General features: G+C 43.4%; 1 non-coding gene across 1 annotated transcript; it reads left to right on the forward strand.

The window, feature by feature from the left end:
* The first annotated feature begins 10,612 nt into the window (after positions 1–10,612).
* TRNAL-UAA lies at positions 10,613–10,695 on the forward strand. The gene has a single exon. It is a non-coding gene; the product is annotated as a tRNA-Leu (tRNA).
* The last annotated feature ends 391 nt before the right edge of the window (positions 10,696–11,086 follow it).

Below are 11,086 nucleotides of genomic sequence, written 5' to 3' on the forward strand. Positions count from 1 at the left end.
AGTATGTATTTCTAAGCAGCTTTCTGCTACATTGTGATTTATTGGTACTTTGAACTCATACAAGACTTTTTCCCCCCCCATCCCCCCTTCTAGAAGTTGGTGACTTCAAAGATCTTCTGTTTAACTTTTTTCCTTTATGTCCTTTTAATATATTTTAACATTTCACATGTATATTTTGGTGACTTTTCTGCACAGATGCCGCCAGCTATCTTTCTGCACCCTTCACAATGAAAGGTTTCTCTTTCTGTCTTTTTGCACACTAAATGTATATTGTAACAAATTATTTTAAATTACTTGTAAAACAATAAGGCTTTGCAAAACAAATTGATACATACTTCTAAGCTTTCTTTGCCTAGCAAGAAAATGTTTCTTGCTGGACAGGCTTGCCACATGGAGGATGAGGGAGTTAGATGAACTGTGGACAAGAACTCTTCCCCCCCCCCCCCCCCCCAAGCTGAAAGTCACTGCTTTGAACTAAATATTATATGGAGCACCTGTGCCTGTATTTGCATGTGTTCATTAGCTAGAATTTATGTAGGGGACAAATGAGCCTCAAACAAGAGGATGTTTGTGGTATACAGTGAAGTCCTTGAAGCCATCAGTGTTATATTTGCTTGGGAAAATTTAAACAATTCAAATCTGAATTGTAAGGGGGAAGAGAATGGGGTGTCAAATGCACTGACTGGCACTCATTACTAATATTTAAGAGCCGTTGTCATGCACCTTACTCCATAAGTAGTCCCAATCAAGTCAGACTGTTTCTGAAGAAAGGTATGAAGTGAGGATATCAGAATCTGGACTTAAATCAGGCCCCAGAAAAACATGAATCTATTTGCTCTGTGTATTGTAGCTTTTTCCTCCCCCTTTATGAAAAAGTTATGTAAATGTTCTAATTGTATTTCTTTTTTGTACATGTGTATATCTAGAAATGCAATAAAAGTATTTCAGCATAATGGTAAAGATGCAGAGAGTCGCACCTTGAATCAGCCCATCCAAATAGTTCCTTGCACATTGATATTCTGTGGAACTTGGAAAAAGTCACATTATCAAACTGTTTCCCTCTTTCAGCAACTCACACATGTGCCTGAAACATTAATGTGAAAAAAGTCCTGCTATTGTTCCCTGCCAATGTAACTCGCACTTAATGTTTTTTCAGAAAATCTTAAACATTCCTCCGTTGCGAGAAGGGATACACATTAAATCCAGCAGTTCTGAGAGATTCTTTAGATCATATTTAAAACATCACATTGCTAATATCCATTCCAATGCTGCATCCTCACTGGCACACAGGAAAAGGAGGAACTGAGATAAGCAAGAAGAAGAAACCTATTTTGAAACAAGAAAAATACAGTTATGTTGTGAAAATAGCTAAGGCTTGCATGCATCCAAATAGGCTGTGATTGGCAAGCCCCAATTAATAGTTTAGTCCAAAATGGAAAAACTATATAATATATCTTGTAAAATATATTCTTAAGAAATCTAAAACTTGTGAAATTGCTTTTTAAACACAACCGCTCCACCAACAAATAATAAATCTCTTTTGAGTACTGTAGTCTGTCTGAATATGCATTGCACAGACTATACCGCTCTGGGAGAGTGAGCTAGCATCTATTCTGGTTTGTGCATCATCAATGAAACTCTTAACTAATTTCTAATGGGAGGATGAGGTTTGGCTGTTAACACTCATACAAGCACTACAGAAAACAGTGGAGTTGCACAGATGCTACTGATGGCCAAATTTGACCTGCAAAACACTACGTGTCATGGTGATGTTTGAGCCAAAAAGAATTTAGGTACAAAACCCATACAGAGAGCTTGACCTTCAAATCTTGGAGAGTTGGGGTGAAGCAGAGAAGAGAACATTGTTTAGCTTCCAGATGTTGGGAACTAGAGCTGGAAGTTATAGAAACTCCAGCGTGGAATCCCTCAAAGCTAATTTCAGTTCCTGTTTTGTTGTAGAACCACATGTTAAATAGTGAACTATTTTCAGGAATTAAGAGTTCTGTTTCTTGTGTATTGCATAATGCTGTGCTTTTTGGCTTTATCAGTCTGTGAACTTGCCTTGTCACCATTACATAGTGTTTTGGAAAGGATCGGTTTCACTGTAGTTACAGAGCATGAAACGCACTGTCAGGTCCCGATAGGATGGGTGGGGGAAGAAGATAAAAGGGGCTTGATAGCATGTCAGTGCATTTATAAAACAAGCTGGGGAATGGAAGCATGAAAATGGGCAAAAATGAGCTGCTACTAAATCTAGAGCCATGCTTAGGGAGATGCAAACAGTTGGATTGCATGTACCCTCCTTTTGCCTATGACATGGCACTACCTTCCAAGCCACAGGATTTGAGCCAGAAGCAACAGCATTAAAGAAAGAGGGTGTTTTGGTTTTGAGGAGTGAGGAGGAGGGAGTTAATGTGAAAGAAGAAGTGAGGGGAATGGTAGGAGCTTCATGAGGAAATTGGTGACGGTGGCAGGATCCTCCTGATACTGGCAGAGGGGAACTGCAAATCAAGCAAGCCCTAACACAGTGCCGCACTTCCTCTAAAATTATAAGCTTGGCATTGAAGAAAAAATTGTATTACTCATACCATGCACTTGCTAATGGATGAGGAATATTCAATACTATATGTTAGTGGTTATTCCATAGCACCTTTTGAGGGTTCAATGTTTCTGTTCTGTATAAAATTTGCTTTGAGTTATTGGGGTAGAACACTCTTAAATTGTAACTTCAACGTGAAGGGTTCAGGCCATCCTAAGAACTGCAACAGTCAAGGGGGCATCTCTTGTTTTGAGAGAATCATCTAGAAAAAAATGTTGTACAGCTTCTAGTCTTCCTCCCACCCCCCTATCGAAGCCATAAAAATAGAGTAAATGGCCCAAACTTTTTTTTCCTCTCTTCTCTAAAGCTACTGAGGAGGGGTTGGGCAGAATCGAATATATTTATTGGCAGTCCTCTATTTACTTTGTGATATTTAATTTCAGACTGTTACATTAATTTTACATTTTACATAGTTACATTTTTAGAAATTGGAATAAACTTTCCAGCCTCGTCAGAAAGCCAAGAGCAACTGGAAGATAAACGAGATGGGCACAGTTGCAAGACTTGATACTTCATATCTCTCTAAAAATGAAAAGGATATGACCATGACAGGAAATGAACTATCATTTTATAGACAGTTTACATGACTATCTCTAAAGCAGATAAAACACAATGTGATTTTCATGTGACCCTAATACTTTTTTTTCTTCAGAAATGTAATAAACAACCAACCACTGTGCTCTAGTCTCAATTACTACACTGTTTTTGAAATGTGCTGACAAAATGCAGATGTTTAACTTTAGCGCTCTAGGTGCACACTGTGCACAAATAGGATGGTTTTGCAAACATCCTGGGAAATATATAATAATGAGAGAGTACTGACTGAAGAGATGGTTTTACACATTCCATTTATCAGTTTCATTGTAGGTCCTATGTATATTGGACCTATGTTGTGGAAGAGCAGGGCTATTTCAGTGGCCGATGGAGCATTCAGTGTCACCTCTTTACAAAGCTGGGGGACCTCTGCAAAGCCATTCAAGTGGGTTCCCCAGTTATAAGCACTAATTTCACCCTTGTGCTACTGTTTTACTACCAGCAGCCATGGAGACTTCTAGTAAAAATGCCAGAGAGTTGCAACAGTATCACGAAAACTGAGCAACACACATTTGGGTCAAGCAGAAAGCACACACATGAAGAGCACTCAAACACTGTGTGTTTGAAGTGTGGGAAACAGCCTCACCATGCAAATAATTATTGGTTCAAGGAGAGAACCTGGAAAAAATTGGAGCCCACACACAAAAGATGCAGGTCAACACAGAACACTCACTCTTAAAAGGGCCATGCCAGCAAATTTCAGATTCACTAGTTTGCAGGTGCCAACATGGAATCCCCAGAGAATACTGAAGCATCTCTACAACTCTATAATTTAGATGACAATAAATGTAGTAGTATTTGGGTTCATTTACAAATAGAAGGAACTTAAAATGGAGCATGCTGTCTGCTGTTTCTGTAATTTCACCACAGGGTTAGCAGAGGCTACTGAAAAGTGTGAAGTTGCAGAAAACTTCAGTGCTTCTAAAATTATACATAGGCGAAATCCTCACTCCTCTGGATGTTACTGCAGAGATGGTGATATGTAATTGTGAACAGCTGTGAAGTGCAGTGCTTGGGTACACATCTGTAGGGAAGCTTTTCGGCATTCAGATTCTTGTAGATGCTGCTGATCTGAAATGCTTAAAAGATCTTATCTTGTCAGGAAATTGCAGAAGAGTGAAAATGTTCTTAAAAATATTTATCTTGTAGCCTCTCAACTTTTATTATCATCAGTCCTTTTCTGTTAGCTAAAGAGGTTACTTTTAAGCATTGGAATTTATACAAACAATATGTGGTGGTTTGGCACAAACTGTAAACTATGCAGTTTCCCTTCAATAATAGACAGCTATAAACATTCACTATAATTCAGTGCTTGAGAACAGAGAGGTAATTTTAGTCATAAAATAATTAAAATAGTTCTCAAGGGGAGAGGTGGAAAATAATGGGATATTTTAGATTAAGAATTACAATAATTTAAATACTGTTGAATTGGGGTGGGCTAATTACTGAAATATGTATTTTTATCAATTAACAAATTAATATTAATACCCCATTGTTCAAATAGTGCCTGAATGTTACTTAATGAGAGACATTGCATTCGGTGCATACATATTCACATGTGCACACACCCAGCTGTTTCAATTCTAGTTTTGCATAGGCCTGTGATTTGTTCACCTAGGAGCAAAATGTCTCTGAAAGGTATCAGCATTTCATTGAACAACAAGGAAGAACCGCTCCCTCTTAGGAAACTGTTGTATGTCACTTTTAACCTGGCCACATATCCATAATGCTAAGGAAATCTTAATTATATTACTTATCCAGCTCCTTCTCACTTCTCTCATAACCATTATCTTAATGATTTTGCAATTTGTAAAAGAAAGACAATTATCAAGATTACTTCTACCTAGCAACCAAGAACACTTAACACTTTTTTGTTGTAAAGTCCTGTAAATTCCTAATGAAGTCAGGGACAGTTCCTGATATATTTATGGGGGAAGAGCCCAAATTTGGGTGACTCAAACTAAGGCTATGTCTACACTACAAAGTTGTGCTGACGCAAGTTACATCAGCATATAGCTACCACATTTAGCATATCACTTGTGCGCTTGCATACTTGATTCCTTGCATCAGTGCTGCATGTACTCACTAAGAGGGCTTGTGTTGTTGCACAGTGTGGTGCACCATAGGTAGGTATTTCAATTTGCAACCTGCCACTAGTAAGCACGCTGACTTTTGGAAAGTTGTGGCAATAAGTGGTGAGGCAGAAACGAGACCCCCGGAGGTAACTGGGAAAAAGGGGTCAACTTCCCATAATGCAATGTTCTTCATCTCATTATATCATCTCTATCCCATAATTGTTGTGCCTATTTTCAATTTCCCATGAGCCCACATGGGACCTATAGCTGTCCACCATACAGTCTGCACGTCTCTGCACTATTGTCGTAAGCATTGCAAGCACAGGATGCATGATCCTCTGGTATTTGCAGAGCCACAAGAAGAACTGTAGGGAACATGATGATTTCCTGGTGGTCAGTTTGCTGTAGGTCATTGCGAGAACCAATTCAAGGTTATTGGTGGCATTCATTCAGGAGCTGCTTCTGGGCTCAAGAAACGAGCACTGACTGGCAGGTCCGCAATGTAATGCAGGCTTGGGATGATGAGCGGCAGCTACAGAACTTTCAGACGCACAAGGCTACATTCCTGGATCAGTGTGCCGAGCTTTCCCCAGCCCTCCAACACAGGGACACCAAACTGAGAGTTGCACTGACAGTGGAGAAGCAAGTGGCTATCATGCTGTGGAAACTTACATGCCATGTTGCTACCAGTTAGTGAGACATCATTTTGGAGTGGGAAGATCCACGGTGGAGGCCATTTTCTTGCAAGTGCCTGGGGCCATTAACTATCTCCAACCACACAGGACTGCAACTCTCAGCAACATGCAGGACACAGTGGATAGCTTGGCAGCTGTGGGGTTCCCAAACTGTGGTGGAGCAATAGAGGCACGCACATCCCTATTTTGGCCCCAGAGTACATCAGCAGAATGGCCTACGTGGTCGTGCCAGCACTTCACCAACATCAGTGTGCACTGCTCATGGAAAGTATATGACATGCATCTTTAAGAACACAGGACTGTTCAGAAAGCTACAAGCAGGGACATCCTTTCCTGACCAGTGGATTACCATTGGCAATGCTGAAATGCTAATAGTGATCCTGCGGGACCCAGCCTACCCCTTATGCCCTGTCTCATGAAGCCATATACTGGCCACTTTGACAGCATGAATAAGAGATTCAACTACAGGCTCAGCAGGTGCAGAATGACAGTTGAATATGCTTTTGGTAGATTGAAGGGACAGTGGTGGTGTTTCCTCACCAGATCGGACCTCAGTGCGAAAGAATATCTAGCTTCCCATTGTGTCCTGCATAATATTTGTTAAGCAAGGGGGAGAAAACTTGTTGCAGGATTGGAGGGTGAGCGGTTGTCTGATGAGTTTGAACAGCCAGACTCAAGGGCTATCTGATGAACTCAGCGAGGAGCTATACAGCTCAGGGAGGTTTTGACTTTATTGTGGCTCACTGTTAATGTGCTGTAGTGTCCTAGGTTCCACGTGGTGCTGCAGTTTGTGGGCCTGTTAGGAATTGTGTGGTGCTTCCCACATATTGCACATATATCACTGACAGTGCACTTATTAATGGTGGGGGCTTGCTATACATTTATGATTATACTGTTTGGCATTGATCCTATGGGTTGTGAGTATGCAAGACCATTACTTTTACTGCCAGCAGGCATTATACACCATGTGTTGTAAACTAATAAAAATGACTCACTTTCAAAACAGAAGAGTTTTATTTGCTTATGAAAATAGCTCAAAAATTTCCTGAAGAACTTAAAAGTAAATACATTTTAACTTAAAAATATTTAGGAACCTTAATAAATAAAGCAGACACTGATGTCCATTGTAGCTACACATATATACAACCGTGGCTCTCACACGTCAGTGTAGATGAAGCTGGGGTTGTCCATGCTTTCTCCCAGTGTGGAGTGGAAGCAGATGTGAAGGCCCTGAGACCATGTGGAATACTGGTCAGGGGCGGGGGAGTGCTTAGGGAACAGCTATGCTGCAGTTCTCCACAGACTGCAATGGGAGTCGAGCCTGGGATTGTTGAACCTGGAGCTCCATAGGAGTCTACGCTACAGCATCTGAGTTTTCTGATGGAGAAGACCCATTAGGTATGTCCTGGTGTATCCCTCTCTCCTTTTCCTGTGTCTTTCTCCTGTCTGCTCTTTCCCTCTCCATACAGTCTGCAATATTCACCCTCCATGCCCTCTGTTCAAGGTCTGATGCTGCACTGGCATCCAGAATCTCAGAGACCATATCCTACCAGTTGTTCCACTGGTGTGAAGGGGACCCTCTCAAGGCCACAGCTACAGATAAAACTCACAGAAGTACTATTCTTAAGAACATAAAAATATTAGAGGATAAGTATGGCCATAACTGGGTCAGACCAAAGATCCATCTAGCCCAGTATCCTGTCTTCCAATGGGCCAATGCCAGGTGCCCCATTGTTAGTATAACCATGGAAAGCAAAACTTAACATTCAGAACTCCCCCCTTCCCTTGCTCCCCTAAAGTGTGAAACAAGACATGCACATTGACACTTCTACTTTTCAGTGTTTGTGCTGGTACCACTCTCAGCTCAAGCCATGGTGAGTATGACCCACCAGGGGTAAGGGAAATGAGGAGGGAATTGCTTAGTTCCATGAAACTATTAGTATAGGACACTGGCCATGAATACTGGCACCATTTTCCACAGGCAGTGGTTCTAGCAAATGTCTAACTCCTGAGGGTAACAATAGCAGAGAGAGCACAGCTGCTGCTGGCATCCTAAAATCAACGAGGCCCATATGCCGTTAGCTTGTTTATTGCAATGGTGCCTGCTGGAGTTATCACTGACTGGCATGGGAAAGTGTCCTACTGTGGAAGAAGAAATAAGGCTGCCATCCCCAGAAACCTTCAGGAGAGGATTACAGAGTGTACTTTCATGGAAGATTCATTGAGATCTCTCAGGAGGATTCAAGTGACATCCCTATTTACAGAAACAAACATGCCCCTCCCACCTAACTCTGGGTACTGCTGACCTTAGGATCCATTAATATATATAGCATATGTTATAGAATCCAAGAACATCAGCTAACGGAGTTATAAATGGTTAGAAGCAATATAGTGACCTGTGCGATAATAGCAACTAATTAACGATTTGTTAAAGTGTTAATAAATGCTATTTATAAATGGAATGTCTATATAAAATGACCTATATATTTACAGAAAAAGAGGAACATGAAAGACATGAAACATTTTTAATTGTCAACTCCTGTTTTTGCTTTTAGTTATTACATACAGAAAATATGTAACTATTTGCCAGATTTCAGTGTTATACATAGTTCTCAGATTTCTGTGGGACTGAACATGCCTTTGAAGGGAAAGGTGTGGTGACACCATACAATTCCAGGAGTAACATTTTCCCCCCTAAAGAAACTTGTTTAACTAGAGAAGCCAGTTTCTATCAGCCAGGGCACGTATGTTCCAGTATACAATTAAATGGGAATAAGTAAAATGTCAGTAAATAATAAAGTTAGTGTCTGTTTTCTTCTCTTTCTTTCCTTTCTGGTAGACTGATGGTCTCTTCATTATCACAATTGATTGGGACTTTTTCTAAACAGTTCTTCATTTCCTTAAGGAAACCACAGTTTTGCCAGGAAATACTTTGCACCATAGGGTTTCACTGCCTTAGAATGTGACTGTTTTGCCAACTTAATCTCATTTTCAGAGCATTAATTAAATGGCCAAAGAACAAACAAAATGTCATTTGTTCCATAAGTGTGAAATAGAGCAAGGAAGGATTTGTTTTCAGTTTCATGTGGCCCAAGGGTGTGTACCACATGCAAGACTGAGGGGAAGGGGAAGACCTCTAAAACTGCTTTTATTACATAAATTAAACAGAAGGTGAGGGGCAGCATTTCAGCCATGATACCTGCTTTTTGCTGGCTTTGCGCAAAATGGAGCAAAGTCAGTAGCCTCGTATGGTTATTAAGAGTGGCACTTTCATGACACAGCACCACAAGAACATAAGAACGGCCCTACTGGGTCAGACCAAAGGTCCATTTAGCCCAATATCCTGTCTTCTGACAGTGGCCAGTGCCAGGTGCCCCAGAGAGAATGAACAGAACAGGTAATCGTCAAGTGATTCACACTGTTGTCCATTCCCAGCTTCTGGCAAACAGAGGCATGGGACACCATCCCTGCCCATCCTGGCTAATAGCCAATGATGGACCTAGCCTCCATGAATTTATCTAGTTCTTTTTTGAACCTGGTTATGGCCTTGGCCTTCACAGCATCCTGGCAAGGAGTTCCACAGGTTGACTGTGCGCTGTGTGAAGAAATACTTCCTTTTGTTTGTTTTAAACCTGCCACCTATTAATGTCATTTGGTGATCCAGCAAGGGCCCTGGAATGCTGGGGGTGGAAGTACTTTTATTCTAAACTCCAGAAATTACAACTTTTCAGAAAAATTTACCCTTTTGTCAGGCTGAAATTTCCATGCTCTCTGTCTGGCTGTTTGTGAGGGCGGGGAGTGTGTTAGTGATTTTTTTTTTTAGGGGGGGTACAGTAGTGCAAGTGTTTGTGTATGGAGAATGTAATGGTGTGTATGGGGTGCAGGTGTACAGGCAGTGAAGGGTGTAGTGGGTGGGGGAGGGTGCACTGAGGCATGTGGGAGGTGATGTGGGGTGCAGTGGGGTGTGGCGTATAAGCAGGGTGCATATAGGCGTGCAATGGGTGCGGGTTCATTTAGTGAAGGAGTGCAGGAAGTGGGTTACAGTGTGGGGTGTGCAGCATGTCGGGAACCAGTGTGGAGTGCGCAGTGGGGGTGCCACGTGGGGTGTCCAGGGGAGGGTGGAACAGGGGGTAGAGGGTGGGGGTGCAGCATGTGGATTGGGGATGCAGTGTGGGGGCACAATGTGGGGTGTGGATGGGGGCTGCAGCGTGGGGGGTGCAGTATATGGGGGGAGTGGCATGTGGATTGGGGGGCTGCAGTGGGAGGTGTGGAGAGGGGGGGCGCTCCGGGGGCACCGTGCCTCAGCCTGGCTGCGGGGCGGCAGATCCCGGCGCTCCCATCGTGGGGTGGGGGGGGCGGAGGGGGTGAAGTGAGGCCGTGACCTGGCGCTGCCGGGCGGAGGGCGCGCCCCCGCTCTTCTCACACTAAATCCCCCGCCCGCTTCTGCCCGCCCGGCCGCGGCCCGCCTTTCTCCCGGCGGGTCCCGCTCGCTGCTTTGGGTTCTGCGCCCTCCCGCGCTGACGACGACAAGCTGCGGGGGGGCCCCGCTGGGGGCTCACGGCCCCGTTCTCCTCCCGTCGATGGGGCAAGTCAGGCTTGGCGGCGGCGGGAGGTATGTAGCAGTGTCTGCTTGCAAGTCTTGCACCTGCACCAGGATGGCCGAGTGGTTAAGGCGTTGGACTTAAGATCCAATGGACGCATGTCCGCGTGGGTTCGAACCCCACTCCTGGTAGGTGCAGTTTTTTTCCCCGGGGCTTGTTAAATTCACAAGGAGGGAATGTCACCAATGCCCATGCCCCAGTCATGCCCCAGGGAGACTCCCAGCCTCTGCCCGTCACCCAACTAACAGCAGGAAGAGTGGCACGTAACCGAGCGTGGCTGCTGCTTGCACATTGGGACAGGGACTGTGCAGAACTGTGTAAAGAAAAATCTTCCGGGCTCACAGCACCCCTAGTGTGGGAAAATCCTCCCACCACGGAGCAAACATGGCTTCCTTCAGGCATGGTCTCTGCACACAAACAGGGGCAAATGTGCCAGATGCGGACATACAGAGACTGATACACAGGGATAGGTGCAGAGACGCTGAGACTGAAACACACACGTACATGCAGAGACTGACAGAC

Source organism: Dermochelys coriacea, chromosome 3 (genome assembly GCF_009764565.3).
Source record: "Dermochelys coriacea isolate rDerCor1 chromosome 3, rDerCor1.pri.v4, whole genome shotgun sequence".
Taxonomy (NCBI): Eukaryota; Metazoa; Chordata; order Testudines; family Dermochelyidae; genus Dermochelys; species Dermochelys coriacea.